The 18,285-nt window shown below is 41.3% G+C and overlaps 1 protein-coding gene across 5 annotated transcripts in view; it reads left to right on the plus strand.

The window, feature by feature from the left end:
- tncb (tenascin Cb) overlaps positions 1 to 18,285 on the plus strand; it is a 105,321-nt gene that overhangs the window by 41,417 nt on the left and 45,619 nt on the right. For 4 of the 5 annotated variants that reach the window (XM_086207102.1, XM_086207098.1, XM_086207100.1 and 1 more), the window contains exon 1: positions 13,217 to 13,623. The exons of the other annotated variant lie outside the window; for it this stretch is intronic. The gene's annotated coding sequence lies outside the window, so the exon portion shown is untranslated. Of the gene's footprint in view, positions 1 to 13,216; positions 13,624 to 18,285 lie in introns of those variants that run through there. 5 annotated transcript variants of the gene reach the window in all.

Consider the following 18,285-nt stretch of genomic DNA (forward strand, 5'->3'; position numbering starts at 1 on the left):
TGCTAAGAGTGCTCCGTGAGGCCATGTAGATCAAGATTTGTAATCAATCCGTCCATGAAATCCATCATGTCAGAGACGGACCTCATTAACTTGTCAATATGTGATGTGCACATGGCCACCAGGATTAGTGACACAGTGGAGCGGGTTAGAAGCAAGCAGCCACAGACGGGGAAATTCACAGGGGAGTGTGTGTGTGTGTGTGTGTGTGTGTGTGTGTTTGTGCGTGCGAGGAGGGGGGATGACATGCAAGTGTGTTGGTGTGATGTGTGTGCACAAAGAATTTTTTTTTTAACAAAATGAAAGTGTGAGGCGGAAAAGGCGGGCGGAGGGGTGGCATTTGTGATAAGGCGACATTTAGAAAAATCTCAACTCCATCTCCTTTGAATGAAAAGGTCTTATCATGATTTGCGGAAGAAATAAAGGTCTGGCTGTTCTCACCAAGTTGTAGTGGTGAACAAATATACGAAGGCACATTAGTCATTACTGTTGGATCATTTGATTAGAAGGCTAATGCGATTCAATATATGTTATCAAGCGAAGCACGTGGAAAAAAACAAAATTGAGTATATCCATGGTTATGGAATTGAAATTAGACCTCCCCCCCCCTTTTTTTTCTCAAATCAACCACATAGCTGATCAGAGCGAACAGTTGCCATGGAGAAAGAAGTAATCAGCTGGTGTTCCTCTTCCTTTCATCACCCATAACCTCCAGCTCCGTCAACAGTATGGTCCCTGTTGTTGTCAGATTGTGACAGAGCATGTGCGGTGTGGGAATAAGGATCTCAGCTGTTCATCCTGGAGAGCTCATCTCCCCTCCCGTTCCGGCTCTAGGTGAGCCTCAATACTTCCCCAGACCTCCCTTTCCTTTTGGCTGCCATTACCCAAACTAAGCTCATTTGTCCCCCCCAATAGACCCATGATCTGCCTTTTGTTTGGGCCCCAACCTCCCATTCATGTCCCCCAGGAGAGCAGACAAAAGAGGAAAAGACACAGGCCTGAACCTTTTGCCCAGACAGACTGTGGTAAAGCGACCATAAAGAGATGCTGGGCTTGAATGGAGCTGCTCTGTGATGGGGAGCTATAACTACAGCGTCCGTATGTGAAGACGTCCTGATGGTGATGAAGATAAGGCAAAAGCATTCACATGTACTGCTGAAAAAGGCAATATGAGCGTACCTAGAAACATTGCAAATAAGCTATAATTCACATCCAGCAGTTACACAGAGAAGGAATAGAAGCACTGAATACCTCAGGTTGCGTTCACACCTCCAGCATAGTTTGGTGGACTCAAGGGAGAAGTTGTTAAAGTTAGCATTTTTAATTTGGTCTAGTTTGCTTTACCACTCCAAATTCCCTGCAGTTGTATCTTGACCTTTTCCTGTCTGGCGATGTTACGTGCTGTCATATAAAACTGTTAAAGTAAGACAGCCTACATGCCTTTTGCACCTATTTATGTACTTGTCTCTTGAAAAAAACAACAACAATCACCTGTCCCCCTCTCCTCTCTCCCCTCTCGCCATCTCACAGGGTGCTAAAATGAACACATAGAAAGACGTATCCCAGCAGTGTTGTCACCTATGTGTGCAAGCCAATGTAATGGATGTTATTGCAACACTTTTTTAGTTGGTGAGTTCACTATCACACCTCAAGCGAATTACCAGGCTTTACTTGTTCAAAGCAGAAGGCCGTTCCCACTGAGCCTGGATCTGCTCAACGTTCCTGCCTGTTAAAAGGAAGGTTTTCGTCGCCACTGTTGCCTGATGTGCTTGCTCACGGACAATTGTTGGGTGTACATTCATTGAAGGAGTGGGGCACTAAACCTGCTCTACTTGTAAAATGTCATGAGATAACTTTTGTTGTGATTTTGTGTTAAACAAAGAAAATTGACTTGACCAGACTAGAAGCAAACAGACTCCCTGTTTTGATCTAAGACTAACAAGCTTTCACACTGGCCCAAACGTAATGGACTATCAGATAAATGCACCAGGGTTCATTTGAGCTAAGGTGTGAAATGGAGGTCAAAGGCCCACAAGGAATGAGTTACTGTGATAACTGCACTCTGATTTCCAGCTGATTTTTTCATCTGTCACAATAAGTGACGATTCTTTAAAAAAAAAAAAAAAAAAACCCTCATCATCCTATGGCTATAATCATGCTTGTTATTGTAACCGTGACAACTAAAAAAAGCTGCACCTTAAGTAAATTGTAACTATGGTGCAAAGGCAACCAAGTTTTCATGCACTTATAACCAGTACCTCATAGAAAATGTTTTCCAAGAAAGATTTCCTCTGTTTTAAAATGTGACCTACTTCGATAAGTGGGCGTTGAACAAGCAGGGTACATTCTTGTTGCCTTAGTTTGATATCTCAAGTTCTAATAGCAGTAATAATCACCATAATTGACTGATTACGCCAGAAACAAGTGCCACATCAGCATGTCCTGCTCCACCATGTTCTTATTCCATTTGAGACAAATAATGGTGCTCCCTGCTCAAAGACATTGCTTTCTCACGCCAGGTGTTGTGCACTGATGCACAAGTCACCCTTTGGCGTGTGGGTTGGACACAGCAAGCTTTCTATTAACTTTAATATAAACCCATTCATGTAAATGTCATACACGCTCGAGGAGTCTGTTACACAGTATTTCCAAAATCAAGTTTCTAGTTCACAACGTGACAAGACTGTAAAGCTATGTAATATGAGCCTGTCTCTGGCCTGATTTTTGTGGCACACGACTCACATCGAAGTCTGCCCTTTTCAGGTTCATTGGGTATTTTGTACAGGGTCGGGCACAAGGACTAATCACAGCCCAATCATCTGCTCCCAAATGGCCACTCAACCGAATTTCAGACATGTCAGATATTCAGTTCAGCAGCTGTCACACAGTGGAAGCAGATCTGAAAGACACACCACGTCATAGGATCTTTTCCCCTTCTGATTACGACAGACACGGACGAGATAAACGCTGGCTTCAGCAACTTTTTAAACTTAACCTCTTCATGAACTTCAACCCTTCAATTATATATTCTTCCTCTTCATATTTTTCTTCTTTAGTGTGCAAAAAAGCTTTCTTTGAGTTTGAAATGTCCTCAGCCACCAAAGTGATCGCTCCCACAGAGTCATACTGTGTGACCACTCGACCCGCGTAGGCATATGAATCGTGAGCTTTGGGAGAAGAGTTACTCTGAACGTCTCATAGTGATACGCTGGATGTGATTGACAGTCCTCTGTGTATCATACAGACACTAAAGAGCTCCTTCCTTGCACACAGGTATTAAATGTGTGTTTGTCACTTTGTTCACTGCCTGAGGCTTTGTGGACCAGAAGCATGGTGCTGCAGAAAATCCTGTATCTGAAACAGTCATTGTAAAATGATAATGTCATGCAGAGAACATCATTAAATTCCAGTAAAATACAGACTTGGTTTATCCCATATGTATGCTTGTGTGTTGTCTACCCTGCAGGGTGTTGAGCTCTGTGGGCCACTTTCGACAACAGTGACTCGTATGAGAGCTCAGTGTTTGTATGCTGAAAAAACAAGATGCAAAAATGTAGATTCTCTTTGCAGTGAAGCAACTTGCCTCTGATGGTAAAATATCTAGATCCCTGTTGTCAGATTGAATCCTTCAGCTTTACACTTCTGTTATGGTTTGCGGCACAAATCACATCATATTTAAACCATAAGCTTTATTAGTGTAGCTTAGGCTTTATAGGAATATTCTGAACTCTCTGGCATTTTAATCTACAAAGCAAGCAAGCCTGTCATATACTGTGGTGTATCTGTCTCCACCTGATGGTTAAATGTGAGCTGGGGTTCAACTAGCAGACAACGGGTGGGATCCACCATACCGTTCTATAGGGGCTCCTCTGCACAGCTTAAAATAGAAGAGATAAGGACCACATCTCTGGAGGCGTCCGCACTGTAACATACTATTACACACACAAAAAAAATACGTTGTGGGCTGATACGAGTTCCATGTAGAAATGAGGCGTGAAGAATCGCAAATAGAAAATGACAGGTTTTGAGGGGAGATACCCTTTATTTCCTGAGAAGGATTTCTGCTCATTCTGCTCAGACCCTGGCACGAGACAGAAAACACACCAACAAATAAATAACATCCTGGTTTACCATTTTAGGGCTACGGTTGCATTTTTACAGGGAAAAGTGTTGTGAGAGAAAATTTGCATCAGCCATGTATGAAATGAATTCCCAGTGTAGCCAGGCATGAGAAGTGGCTTGAAGTCTGCCCACAGGAAATAACGAACTCATGAGTGAGTTCATAAGCTCTTCCATTAACTAGTGAAAGAAATTCTTCTTCCACACGTCTTCCACACCATTTTTACTTTTTAAATCAAATAAATAAACTTTCCACAGGAAGCTGATAGTACATTTCAGGGTGCATCCTTGCAGTCGCTTGTGTGACACTCATCATTGATGATGATCAAGAGGGAGATTTTAGAGCCAGATGGAAAAAGATCGTAAATACCCCGGCACCTTTTCCACACGGGCTGCCAGTGGGGAGAGAATTTTTTCCCAGCTGAAGGTTTGTTCAGTAAATGGCATGGTTAGCAGTCTACTGGAAACACCTTGCTGAATTTCAGGGCATTTCTTTCTTGTCCGTTAAAGTCGTTAAAGTCTGTTAATTCCCCAGGAGTGCAGACAAAAGGGATGAAGAGGCACACACAAGAAACATTTATCCAGACAGTCTGTGGTAATGTGACCATAAAGACATGCTGTGCTTATCCTTAAAAATAAATTTTATGATGTGTGAATGTTGTATATTAAGGCCTGGTTATGTTTAGACACAAGAAAACAGTTACAGGTTTCTGGAAAATATCCTGGCTCAAGTCAAAAGGGAAAAGAAACTAATTCTGTAAATTGTCATTAAAACCATAGATATTGCAGATTTATCTTTTTTAATTTCTACCTTGCTGCTTGCAAACTAGCAGTCTGCAGTGAGGTCATTGCCTCCATAACTGGGAACTGTTGGCAAGTGAGACAGGGAAGTATGTCTGAACTGGCAAATGAGACACCGTATAGGGTTTTGAAAATGAAGAAAAGTTTCGGGTAGTTTTCATCTATACGAAAGGCATGGTAGGAAGGGACTTGGCTGCACTAAGGAAAATGTATATGGTTCATAAAGAAATTTGAATCATTGAATACAACAACTTTTACGTTGAAAAATGAAGACATATTTTAATGAAAGGTTTTGTTTTTTGGTTTTTTGGTGTAAAAACAAGACAACACAGGTGATGTGAAACCACCAGTGAGTGCAGCACCTTATGGCTTCCTCATTTCTGTTAGCCAGATAAAAGCACGTCTGCAGCTCTGGCTAAATTGTAACCGTGTACGTGTCCATTTGCTGAGGGCATTGTGGCAGAAATAAAACGACAACTGGCACATTAATGGGAAGCACTAAATTTTAGCGCACCCTCGCTGAATGTAACCCCAAGCACCATCAAATCTCCTCTGCCCAAAGTCCAGGGTTTGTTTCCACCTCATCATGTTTGGGCCACTGATAGGCTAAAGTAAATGCAGAAGCATGCTCCAAATGCATACCAACACCCAATACAGACAACATCTCTCAGTTATATCAGACTTTTTTGTCTAAGATTGATATCATCATTTTATTACAAGCAGCAGCAACACAAAGCTCAGCAGCAAAATATACCATTCCAATGAAAGTCGCTCCAGACTTCATATTTACAACACCGCATGTAGAGTGAGTGTTCCATTTGTTACTCATTTGTTACTCTGAGTGTCAAATGAACAACAAAAATGTTGTTCAAATTGTTTAAAAAATACACAAAGTGTACATAAAGTGAACTCAGCACCTTTTAATGAATAGAAGTTTATGCAAAAAACTGAAAACCAACTAAATGAATTGGGGTTGGGTCTCCTTTCTGTGGCAAAGACTCAGACATTTTCACCTCACATTAACTTGCATTACAATCAGATAATGACCCACATTCGGACAATATCTGCTTGTTATTTCAATTCACCTGTCAGATTTTAATATGAAATTTACTGTAGATAGTCAGCATTTGTAGGCCTGTGGCAACAAGCATTTGAAGCATAGATTATCAGTGTTACCATGTGGTCATTCTATCAGTACTTTAACAGCAACATTTATACACTACTGTTTCATATTCTAGTGTTAGATATCCAGTATCATTTTGTTGATGTTGTACTGTCAATTCACCTGCAAAGCACTATTAAGGATACAATTTTCAATTTAATTGAAAGAAACATTGTCTAGAACAAAAAAAAAAGAGGCATCCTTCTTCTGAGAGTGCCTGGTCCTTCGTAACGCTGCAGGAGGATTTGAAAGATGAGACTTGAAACCTGGACTCACTTGGGTGTCCCAGCGGGTTCTCCCTGGATGAGGTCAGGTCTCTAGGGGTCATTTCACCTTGGAGGTCTTGACTCTTACTAGACACATTCCAGTGTGCGGGAATGAATGAGGCACAGCTGCTTCCTGCTCTATTACTCTTGTACATTAGCTGTCTGCTTCCTTCCTGCCAGCACACTTCATGGATCATCTCTCATCCAAATATGTGGTCATTCGATGGTTTAATTTTATTCTATTTCAAGTTTTATGTGTCATCAGTAGTTGATCTCTCATGCAACCTGCATTTTTATCATTGGGATGATTCAAATACTTAGCATTATAGGGCAGTGAGGTCATTAATTCTTATTCACTATCACCTTTGCTTTGTTATACCCAAAGTGTCTTGTGGACATTCAGTCAGGAGGACAGGGTTCACTATTCTCTTGACTTGTTCTGTTTGGGTGATTGACTTGAAAAAGATGAAATTACTTGTTGAGATGTTTGTTTGCTTTAGGAGCCAGAGTTTCATGTGTGCACCATCAGCTTTGACTGCAGTTATCAGGCTGCAGGGGAAACAGGGTACCAACTGTAGCAACACAAAAGGTGAGCGGAGAATGGTTATAGGGTCATAGGTCATGGACCAGAGCACAGATATAAGGTCTCTGGACTGTGTTGAGGACATTTACTGAACGTTTATACAAATGGTTGCAGCAGTTGTGCCTGTGTGTGGTCCTATAAAGTACCTGCACAACCCAGCAGTGATCCTTTTGGCGAACAAAGCCTTGAACAGACACAGTGCATTTATGTGCACAGTAAAAAGCTTCTTATTTGCCCATATTTATGTCAGGTGTTTGGCTCTTCTAACAATTCATGGAAATCGATAATACAGTTTTGGGCTAAACATAAAAAACAATTACAAAGTAGATTACCTCGATTAGCATTAGCAAGAGTGGCAGTAGAGGAATATCTTTGAGTTTGGCTCAGCCCAAAGGAAAGAAAACGCCTCCTTTTTTAAAAAAATGACATGACACATCCTGCTTGTTTTATCTGTGCATAAGAAAACAACAGGTTTGCCATTTTGACAGCCTTGGTCCTGACACTTGGTCAATGTTCTTCGCGTCAAACTATAATGCTGAAGGAACCCCACGAGCGTCACTTCTGGGCTTTTTGCAGAAGAAGGAATGTGATGACACCAGTGTATACAGTGTGAAAGTGATTGCAGGGTGGGTGTAAAACCAGACTTTGGAGTGTGTGACAGCTGTTTGAGGGCCATTTGCCACATAAACTCAGATGTTTCAACACGGTTTCTGAGTTGTACGCTTTTAACAAAACCCCAGGTACACAACAGTGTGCATTGTTAACAAGTGATTATCTGGTTTGGAATTTATCCAATCCTACAGTAAGTGAGAGAATGCCTGAAAAAACAATCACGTCCATCAGCATGACATTTTTTTTGCAAAAAATCAGGATTTTAGCATGTTCATTTTAAGCATTAAAGCATCGATTTTAAAGAGGATCGTATAGTTTGTGTTTAGATGATATCAAAGTGTTTGTGGATTACTGAGCGTGCATTCAAAAATATGGATGGTACTGTGCGCTTGAGAGTTTATAAATGGTCATTTTTGGATAGTTGTGGTGTTGTTAATGGTCAGTGGCAATTAGCTTTAAGCAAAGTGGGTGGCTCATTCTGCTTTCTGGGGTCGCAAAGTAATACAGTGGAGAATCTTCTTGAGTTCAAGGCACCTATTTTTGAGTTGGTTGCAATAGGTTGGTCCTTGAAATAAACCATTGGCGTTTCAGATGGCTCAGCTGCACACTCAGAATGGACGCGGACAGTATAACACAGATAGCATTAAGATGGACACCACCTGAAAAGTCAAAACGAAGGACAGCCAGAGAACACCTTGCACACAAAAGTTTGAGGCAAAGAGAGAGTAAAAACATGACTGAATGGTGTTGAATTGAACTTCGCAACCAGAAAGAAAAGGAAAAGAAAGTCTTTTTTTTTTGCATTTTTCCTTCCTATTGAAGGGTGTGTGTGTGTGCGTGTGTGTGTGAAACAGGAGGCCATAGCTTGTTGAATTTAGTGACAAGTTTTACTTTTAAGTGACCTGCAACTCTTTTTCCGTTGCCTATATCTATCTATCATGAATTATATTTAGTGAGAATGATTTTAACTTCCACGTCTTTCTAGTCCACCAGATCCTTTAGATGTCACGCCAATTTCTCTGACCTCTAATATATCTTGAATATGTTAAAGCTACAAACACCTGCGGATGAGGAAAAAAGAACCACGTGGTTTCTCTGTTCCTCCGTGTCTCATTAAAGCTATTGTGGGCCCATCTCTTCCCTGCTATATAAATTATGGATCGCTGCTAATAGGCTGGTTCTCTCTTGTTTAACTTTTCACGGTGGCGAGCTCATTGCTAATGCTTCCACTTGGACTCAGTGCTCTTCACCAACATTAAACGTCCCGTCCCTGTGTTACTGTCTCATTATAGCATTAGGAAGGCTGGGGCTTCAGGCAGGAAGATGCAGACTAGGTCTCCGTCCAAGTGACCCTCCCTGAGGATTTAACCCGTACCGTCCTACCTCACTTCTACATAATGGATGAAGGACAGGCATTGGGAAGGAGGAGGAGGAGGAATGGGAGTAGGGCCCTTATTACCTTGTAATTCATTTTTAATGAGATAAACAGGTCTTTCCAGGTCACCTGCAAGCTCACACACACACCCATGGCGGGTGGTGTGTCTTCACGATCGTCCGCCTTATTGCTGCCCACATTGACATCCTCCATGGCTGCAGGGGCTCTAAAGTATAATTAGGTCTCACTGTCATTGACAGAACATGTCTCACTTCCCACAGTGTCCCTTTCCTTCAATTTTGATGCCACCAATTATACAGCAGCAAGAAGACCTTATTATAAGTGCTGCAGGCAACCTTTGCCTCAGTTTTCTTCTTGCTGCCACTAGATTAAGTTTTCCAGTACTAAGGCGTACTCTGTGAATACCAGCATCACAACGAAGCAGCTATATTATTTTATAATTGATTCCTTTGCACCTTGCTGCTTCTAAATGGAATTTTAATAGGTTATGTAGAGGAAGCCTGTTTTTGAAAATAGCGTGTCCTTTTGCAGAGCTTGGTTATGTTTCCAATCTTGTGTACACCCAGCACAGGTAGTTTTCTCTCTTTTCTTGGCATATTATTGGATGTTTTCAGCCTGTGTATATGTTAAATGACAGCCGATAAAACGCAACATTGTTGCACTCTAATGGAACTAAAATGGGCTCCTTCAGGCAGATGTCTGGTTCTGGAGCAGCAGAAAATTGGATGACAGGCAAAGATGCAAGTGCTTGGGATGTCATCTGGGAAATCAGACCTGTTCTGTTCAGTTGCTGTGAAAGTCAGTGAACAGGTAGGCAAACAGGGAGGCGGGGAGTATTCCCACAGCAATTCCTCACGAAACATGGTGAGGCGTTGACGGAAGGAGAAAGAGAGAGTGAGGGAGAGGGGAAGGTGAGAAAAGGAACAGATGGAGAGATGTGGGGAATGTACATTTGCAGTCATTTAAAACAGGTGCTATACATAGCCGTGCTTTCAACCCATCATCTCATCTAAATGATATCATTACAGCCAGAAGTCATTTAAAAAATGCTATTTCCCTCGGACTGTATAGACTTCCTCCCTCTCCCTGGAGAGCGGGGATGAAATTGAATTTAGGGCCTCTCAAGTCATTGAATTTGCTTTTTTATCACCCAATAGCCGTGCTACATATGTGCCATTGTGTTGTATATAGGATTAGAGAGGATCGTTTCTGCCTGACTGGCTAGCAGCTCTCAGCAACAAGATGAGGATCATTTCCCCTGCTGAGAAAAGCTCCACTCAGCCTGGATGAAGCCCTCAGCTCACACACAGACACACACACGGACACACGCACACACCACTGATGTTCAGCATGGATCGTCACACACATACCACCAATCATTATAAACACGTGGCGCATCTAAAATCGGAAAAGCATATTTCCCCAAAGGCTGTTTCACTAAAGTTAGCTGACAGATGTTTTCATTTTTACAGCTTCAAAGTGATGAGAATCATTGGCACTTTTCAGATTGCTCAAGAAGTTCCACCTGTAGTGAGCAGCTTTATTATCAAGCATGTCTCAGCCCTACAGGTGAAAATCCTCCCCACATAATAATCATCACAAGCAAAGCCCTGTCAGTCTGAGAGGTCGCATTTTGACTAAGAAGTACTGCGCCATCCTCCACACCGGAACTCAATGAAAAAAGATCTTTTTGGTACATGTCTTCACCCTTTGAAAGATGATTTAAACCTCCACTAGAACAAGAGGCGTTGGAGCTCTTTGACACTGGAACTTAAGTTCTTTGTCCCCATATTTATTTCAGGGTGGTTTTGCCTGTTTACATCCGATTCTTGAGTGCAGACAGACTGGTGATTGCAGCCAGCTTAAGTTTGGTAACCTGAGCAAACCCTAATGATCAGATGTTACTGACATGAGCCTTTGATCCACTGTGTCAGGTTTCCACTTGGTGTCATCACCGGAGCGTTTGATCAGACAGCGAGGTGGGCTTCTCTTAACATTCAGAAGGTTCACATCATGATCTTGGTGAATGTCCCTTAAATTCAAGATTTCGCTAAATGAATTAACACAATGTTCACTAAGCTCATCCCCGCCAGGAAAATCTCTTTGCTTTTCACAAATAGGTGGAGTTTTTTTTTTTTTTTATCTGTGGTGACATTCCCTGAGAGCTGGAATGTCAAATTAAGCATGCGAGACTTAGACGAAGGCTGACACTGGCACTTTGGCTGAGCCTTCTGCCACAATTCAATTCATATAATCTTTCCAAATGTTATCAAACCACATGGATCAGATACTGATATTGGACCAAGACATTTCACAGTGGGTGTGATGCTCAAAAATATGTAGCCATTTTACAACAGTAACCGCAATTCAGTAGCCTTCTGAATGTTGAGAGAAGCCCATCATCCATTCAAAAACTCCGGTGATAACCACCAAGTGGAAACCTGCCAGGGGAGGTTACAGGAGATGTGGCTAGCCCTTCTGCTAAAATGAATGTGTAAAAATAATTTCTCGTGTGCCTCCTTGTGACTTTCCAAATGTGATCAGGTCAAATGGATCAAATTCTGATCGTGAGATGAATTATTTCACAGAGGTTAATGATGCTCAGAACCATCCATGCACTCTTTTATAGCCAAACCGGACAGAGTATGACGCAAATGTGTCGACAGTTGTTTGTAGTCAAGAAGATGGAGACAGCAGTGGCACACTGTCGGTTTGATAATATTTTATTAAATCAAAAACCATCTAGCATTAACATTCTTTTAGCTTTTTTGGCGGAATCTGTGTTTATCAACCATGGTTCTAATAGCTTGCACAGATGATTTACAGGAAACCTCTTGGTCCTGTATACTGGGAATATACTGGGAATATACTGAAGCTTTCATCTGATGCTGGGCATTTGGGAAAGGAGGTCAGAGACTGTCTTCTTTATGCTGGAATAAGAATACTGCCCAATAATGGCTCAAGCCCACAGGCATGGAGCACTAGGGAAAGAAAAAAAATGAGCGTCAGGCATGGCGATTACTTGTAGTGTGTCATTGTCCCCTCTACTTCTCAATTTCAGTTTTTGGCACGTGAACGCTCAAAGGGTTGTTACTGTCATGCAAAAGGCTGCCCTTCTATTTCTTGGCACTTCACCCCCAGTTGCAAGCTGTTGAGCGGGGTCCAGTTTTCAGTCTGCCTTGATCATCGATGACGTTATTACAAAGCCACAAGAGAAACAGAAAATCCACAAAAAGAAAAAGCTCAAATTCAAATTACAGTTAATGTCTCACTAATAAGTATGCATTCATCTTTAAAGTATATTGTGTTAAAGATGAGAGGAGATAAAAACAACTCTGATATTCCGTCTATTAAATCTGCCTAAGAGCATTAATTAAGCCTTATACATAATGTTGAACTTTTTTATTTTAAACATGTACTGTACATTAATCTCATTATAATGTGTAGTTTACAGATTGAAAATAATATAAAGTGATGGAACTGGAAAAGGTGATTCTTTTTTGCACATATTTGCTTGTGGCTAATAGGTGAGGGCTTTTGAGAGCTGGGACACAATTAACTTTTTAGAAAGTGTCTCGGAGAAAAAAGGTTTAGTAATTACTATTTTGAAGGACTTTGACTGTCACTCTGGGGAGATGAGGAGTTTGTGTACGAGTAAACAGGTAATGTTGATCATAAAATGAGTTTAAAAAAAATTAGACCGTTAATACTGGATTTAAAAGCAACAAAATACAACTATTGACAGACATGTTGAACATTCATTTTGGAGCATGTTGGATTTCAGGAAGTTCAACACCTTCTTTGTCTATCTGATTGGATCTCAGTTGGCTCACATCTCAACGTTCATTCAACCAAATATCAATATCAAAAGACACTGGAGGCCAGCTGGGTGCCTGCTGGGCACCCTCTGGTGCTTTAACATGACTAGAACCCTTATTTTGAACAACTTTTGACCAGTTAATCATTTCAGTATACATTCAGTGGTCACTCGGTTCTGCATTGTTCTCATCAGTCTCTTGAACTGAGCTGAGGCAGTGTTTCCCTGTCTGCTTTCAACTTCTTAAATGCTATGTTAATGCAGGGGCTGCATTCACTCTTATCTCACTTTCTATTGGCTCGCCTGCTACAATTTGCAGCTAATGGACCACCCCACTCCCTCTATCCATCTCCCCACCCTTTCCCCCCGTTTTCCTCTCCTACTCTCTTCCTCTCATTCACTCTCTCTCTCTCCTCTTCCAGCCTCGAGGCGTCCCGTTTCAGCTCCTTCGCTTTCAGTCACAATGCTGTGAAGAGGGTGAATGGGTGGGGGGCGTTTAAGAGAGCAGTAGGTGGGAGTGGAGTCTGACCGCAGAGGTTCTACTGTTTAAGAGAAAGGGAATTCTCTCTTTCATTCACTCTCTCTCTCTCTCTCTCTCTCTCTCTCTCTCCCACTCTGCCACACTTTATCTCTCTCACCCTCCGTCTCTCTCTCTCTTTTCTCACTGGCTGCACAACATCAGCCGGCTCTCTAGGTAGACTCGAGTAAACACTCTAAGAGAACAGAGAGAGGAGAGAAGATGACAGAGCTGTCAGCGCTCTGAGAGATACACACTGCCGGCTGATAAGACTCTTCAACATCGCTTGTGCTCAGATTCCCTAATCAGTGAGAAGCCGGTGGGCATTGTGTGTGTGTATGTGTGTGTGTGAGGTAAGTCACCTTCTTTACCTGCATGATGTTTGATTAGGCTGATAACATTTTTAAAACTGATTTACAAAGTTGGAAAACTTTGCAGGCTCTACTGTCTTCTAGATGAGTTGATATTTCAACTTTATTTTATGTTTTAGCCTTTTCCTGTGATTTGCATGACAATGCTGCAGGTGCTTTTATTCCCGTTCTTGATTAATTCTATTCATTGTCTTTTCAGATTATTGTTTCTTCAGTATTTTTAAAGTATACTGAAAGCCTCAAATGACATCTGTAATTAGTTTTTTTTTTAATTATGAGGTTTAGAAACATATAAACAACATGAAAGCTGAAAGTTGTCGGATATTGTTGGTTTTAGCATCTGAGATGAGACATTTCTGCCTGATAAAGGACTCAAATATTTAATCAGTCAATGAAGCTGCAGTAGATTATCTGTCAGTGAACCCTTGTTTCAGCACTGATGCACTTTTGATGATCATACTATATGACAGTTACAGTGAAGACTTTTATTGATAAAAAGATGATTTCCATTCATCAAAGCAGCTCCTCTGATTCTTTAGTTTGTTCCTTTGGTGTCAGTTATGTTTTAAAGTGAAAGTTTTTTTTTCACTCTACATATTTTCTGTTTATTGCCAAATCAGGTACAAATGATTTTATCTTCAAAGATGTAAATTTGTGATGATGCTGACTTTTGTTCCACTGGGATAGCAGAGGAGAGATGGTTTGAGTTAGTGTATGTATTTATAAGTGTGTGTGCCTGTGTGTGTGTGTGTGTGTGTGTGTGTGTGTGTGTGCATGTGTGTGTGTGTGCATGTGTGTGTGCGCTTTCTTGCTTTCTGCTTGCCAGAGTAGGTCCAGCTGTACACTTTATGGTTGCCAGCAGACAGTAGCAGCTTGTGTAACCCAGGAAACAGACAGCTGCTCTGTATTAGATGCTGCTAGTTGGTTCCTCTCACAGATCTCCAGCATAGACACTCTGCAGGCTGTAAACTGGCAGCCTCACCAGCTCTTCTTCTTCTTCTTCTTCTTCTTCTTCTTCTTCTTCTTCTTCTTCTTCTTCCTCTTTTGTCTCCAGGTCAGCATCATTTGTTTGTCAGTTGAGTCCCACTGGGAGGACGCAGAATGGAAGTATGAGGGATGATTGATAGATCAGTAAATAAACTGTGAATTACTGATTAGTCAGTCAGTTTGCTTGTAATTGCAATTCTTACAAGAGCTTTTCCAACATGGGGTTGATAAACTTGGTCCATGATGGGCTTCCACAGCTTGGTGGATTTATAGGTTGAATGACATGAATCAAGATGAAAACTATCAAGATCAGTATTTTATATGTAAAGTATACCTGTTAAATATGCATTGTTATGCTATACTATTCAAATGAATCATGTATTGAAATTAGCTGTGAGAAAACATTTAAATGCTGCTCAGATGTGCATTTTAGTCAAGAAATTAATGAAGTGATAAGGCTATAATTAAATTGGACCATTTAGCATTATGACCAATTTTAATATTTTCAATCTCTTTCACTGCCACTGCCTTTCACATTGGCTGAGATATCAATAATGAATTTTTTTTCTCACAAATATCTGTTTTGTTCACATTTTTTTTTCACTAACTATGAACAAATGGAAATGGTGACCATTGTGGATGCACGTGGTAATGACGGGATGATGTGAAAATAAAAATGATACGAAATGTAGTAGCATAAGTCGAGATGAGTCATCGCTGAAATGGCTGTGTCAGCAGACTGATTTAGGAACATCTATATTGGGTAACATTCGCAGCCTCAAACTCCTGGTCATGCCAAGTTCACTTGCTACCAGAAAACATTAAGAGTATACTGAATCGGAAACATTGTGAGAATAAATGTGATACTATTGTTTTCAAAGTTCAAAGTTTTTCACCTGGAATCTTGGAAACCAAAGCTGAGGACATTCTTTAAAGTAGGTTAGCAGTGCTCTAAAGCAGGTTTCACAGATGTACTCCCCTGAAGCTGTTTGAGGAAACTCAAAGAGAGAGGGTTAGAGAGAGGTAAACGGTAAACATGTGAATGAGTGGGAGGAGAGAGAGAGAGAGAGAGAGAGAGAGAGGAAACATGAGGTGGGCTCCATTTGAGGAGGAGACCCACAGGATACCAGGGGAGCTCCTGCAGGATGGTGATTGTGTGATGAGAAGATGCAACCACCATGAAGGAACATGTTCCTGTAGCTGAAAACTCAGGTTCAGTGTGGACCTCATCCACGTCAGATCCTCTCAGCACTACTATATCACATCTATCTCAACTTCCTAAAGAACAACTTCTCAGAACATGACACCATGTTGAGTGTCCGACCACCACTGTAAAACGGGTGTGTTTTCTATTCATAGATGGTCCTGCAGGCTTGGTGCATTAATGTTTTATGGTGCGTTGGCTACATGTATATGAATGGCCAGTGACAGTGACACTAAGCATAACGATGAGTGGGAAACAGGCCTTTGTTTGGACAGCTGTTATCCACCCTGCAAAGCTCCAGAAGAGGGTGACTGTCTTTAACCCCACTTAGCTCCTCCACTGGTGATTGAGAGCAAACAATAATTGTGGGTGTTCATGATGACCCATGCTGGGCTGAGAGATGCTGAGATGTTTTGGCTGGACTAGACGAACATCATCTCTAATTTAGGCTGACGCTGCCTCCCTTCCTGCCCTCCCCTTTGTCCCACTTTTGAGACACTTTTTGTCTCTAAAATATTGGGGTTTTCTTTGAAATTTATTGATATAATTTATGGTTATATTTTTGGTTTGAGGCATACGACCACCTGCAGGCCAGATGGGTCTCCATACCTGAACCTTCAAACACCAGGACACATAAACTGGAGTGAAACTTGACATGAATTGTTCAGGGAGACGCTTTTGGCATTTGCTGATTTAGCAAAATAGTAAAAGATCATTGGATCAGAGATGATTTTATAATGTGGATCCAATTACTGTCATTTACAAATCTTATTTGACATATCACCAATTTCATAAGAGCAGATGTTACTTTTTTAAATTTCTGACTGAGGTTCCAAGTATGGAAGTGAAATCCTGTTTTTTCAATTCTCAAGATTCTTGACTGAACTTGAAGGGTTGCATTCAAAAGCACTCTGCCTTCTTTTATCTGTTGGCTTTGTGTTCACATAAATGTTTGTGAGTCTTGGAATGTGCACCAAATGACTGCATTATCTCCACAAACGTCACCTCAGTCTTTTCCTTAGCGGCACTCAGATTAGTCATCATCACAGAACAAAGACCCCCCTCAGAGAAATCCAGTGTTTTAAGCATCCCAGATGGTTTTTAATGTTCCTCCGATGCTAATGTGCAAAGGGAAATGAGTGGAAGTCTTGGAGCTGTGGGATCCGGGATGCCTTTGTATTGCCCAGCCCTCCATTGGAGGCAGCCAATAGATGAACACATGTGGTAGACACTTTGCTGTGACACTTTGCCTCCACCAGTGACCCCACACATTGGAATGCATGAGCCATAATGTTCTTGGAACAAGATGGGGGCCCTTTTGAGAGGGGCAGACAATTTAAATTTGGGAAAATGGTAAAAAACAAAACAAAACAGGAAGCCAATGAGGAGCCGACCTCGGGGACCGGGGTCATTAGGCTCATACAAGTGTTTGAATGCACGGCACTCCCAATTTGGACACGCAACACGCTTCAGGCTTTCATCACAGACAAGGACAAACAGATGTCCCGGCATCACAGCCAACTTGCTCGCTTCCATTTCTAGTGGAGTGAAAAAAATTTCCTTTATCCTGTTTGAATTGAAGTAGCCAATAAACCTCCAGTGTAGGGTACTGAAATATTCAGTCTTTTAAAGGCCTTGAAAAGTCTTCTTACTTGTTTACTCAGCTTACTTTGGATGATAAAAAGAATCGCCTGCTAGTAGTCAAGTTTCCATCAGTATATTTTGATTCACATTTTTAAGGAGTGCACAAGAACATGTGACACTGGTGAAATTTCTACTTTCGTGACTGACCAGATGTTTCTGCTGCTGGTGTCTTCATGAATATTCCCAAACTTCCCCTTTGTCTCTGGATAGCATGCAAAACATCCAATACCAGCTGGTTCCCAAGAACAATAGCAGTGTTCCTCAGGATCTCTTTCCATTTTTCGTTGGTACATCGCACTTGTACTCTGTCTGTCACAGCGACAGTCACGCGTAATGTTGCATATACCGCCATCTTCTGGCTGTTCTGCATAGCCCATTTTACTTGTTCCAAATCAGTTGATGGAGACGCTTCTAATGCGCATTTCTTTTTTGGCAACATGTTCAAAGTTTGCTTAAACCCGCTTGACAATTAAATTTCAACACTGAATGTCTGAATTATTGAAATGCATGGAAAATTACACTTCGAAATGATGGGTTGTCTTTTTTACATATTAGAAATGGCTATATGCACAAAAACTTGAGCACAGACAGTTCTGGGTCATCAGTGGTATTTCTCAGCCTGTAGGCTGACTGAGTCATGCTGAGAGTTTCACATTTCTCTATGTTGTGTCTGCTGTTAATAATACAACAATAGCAACAGTGATTACATGTTCAGAAGCTCAAAAGAGGTGACAAAAATAGGTCAAATAAAGTTGTTTTGAGATGGCTGGTAGATTGCGCTGTCACCATGCAGCTGATTATCTGAGAGG

Source organism: Aulostomus chinensis, chromosome 6 (assembly GCF_037954235.1).
Source record: "Aulostomus chinensis isolate RoL2024-O1b breed Wild chromosome 6, RoL_Achi_v1.0, whole genome shotgun sequence".
In the NCBI taxonomy this organism is placed as follows: domain Eukaryota; kingdom Metazoa; phylum Chordata; class Actinopteri; order Syngnathiformes; family Aulostomidae; genus Aulostomus; species Aulostomus chinensis.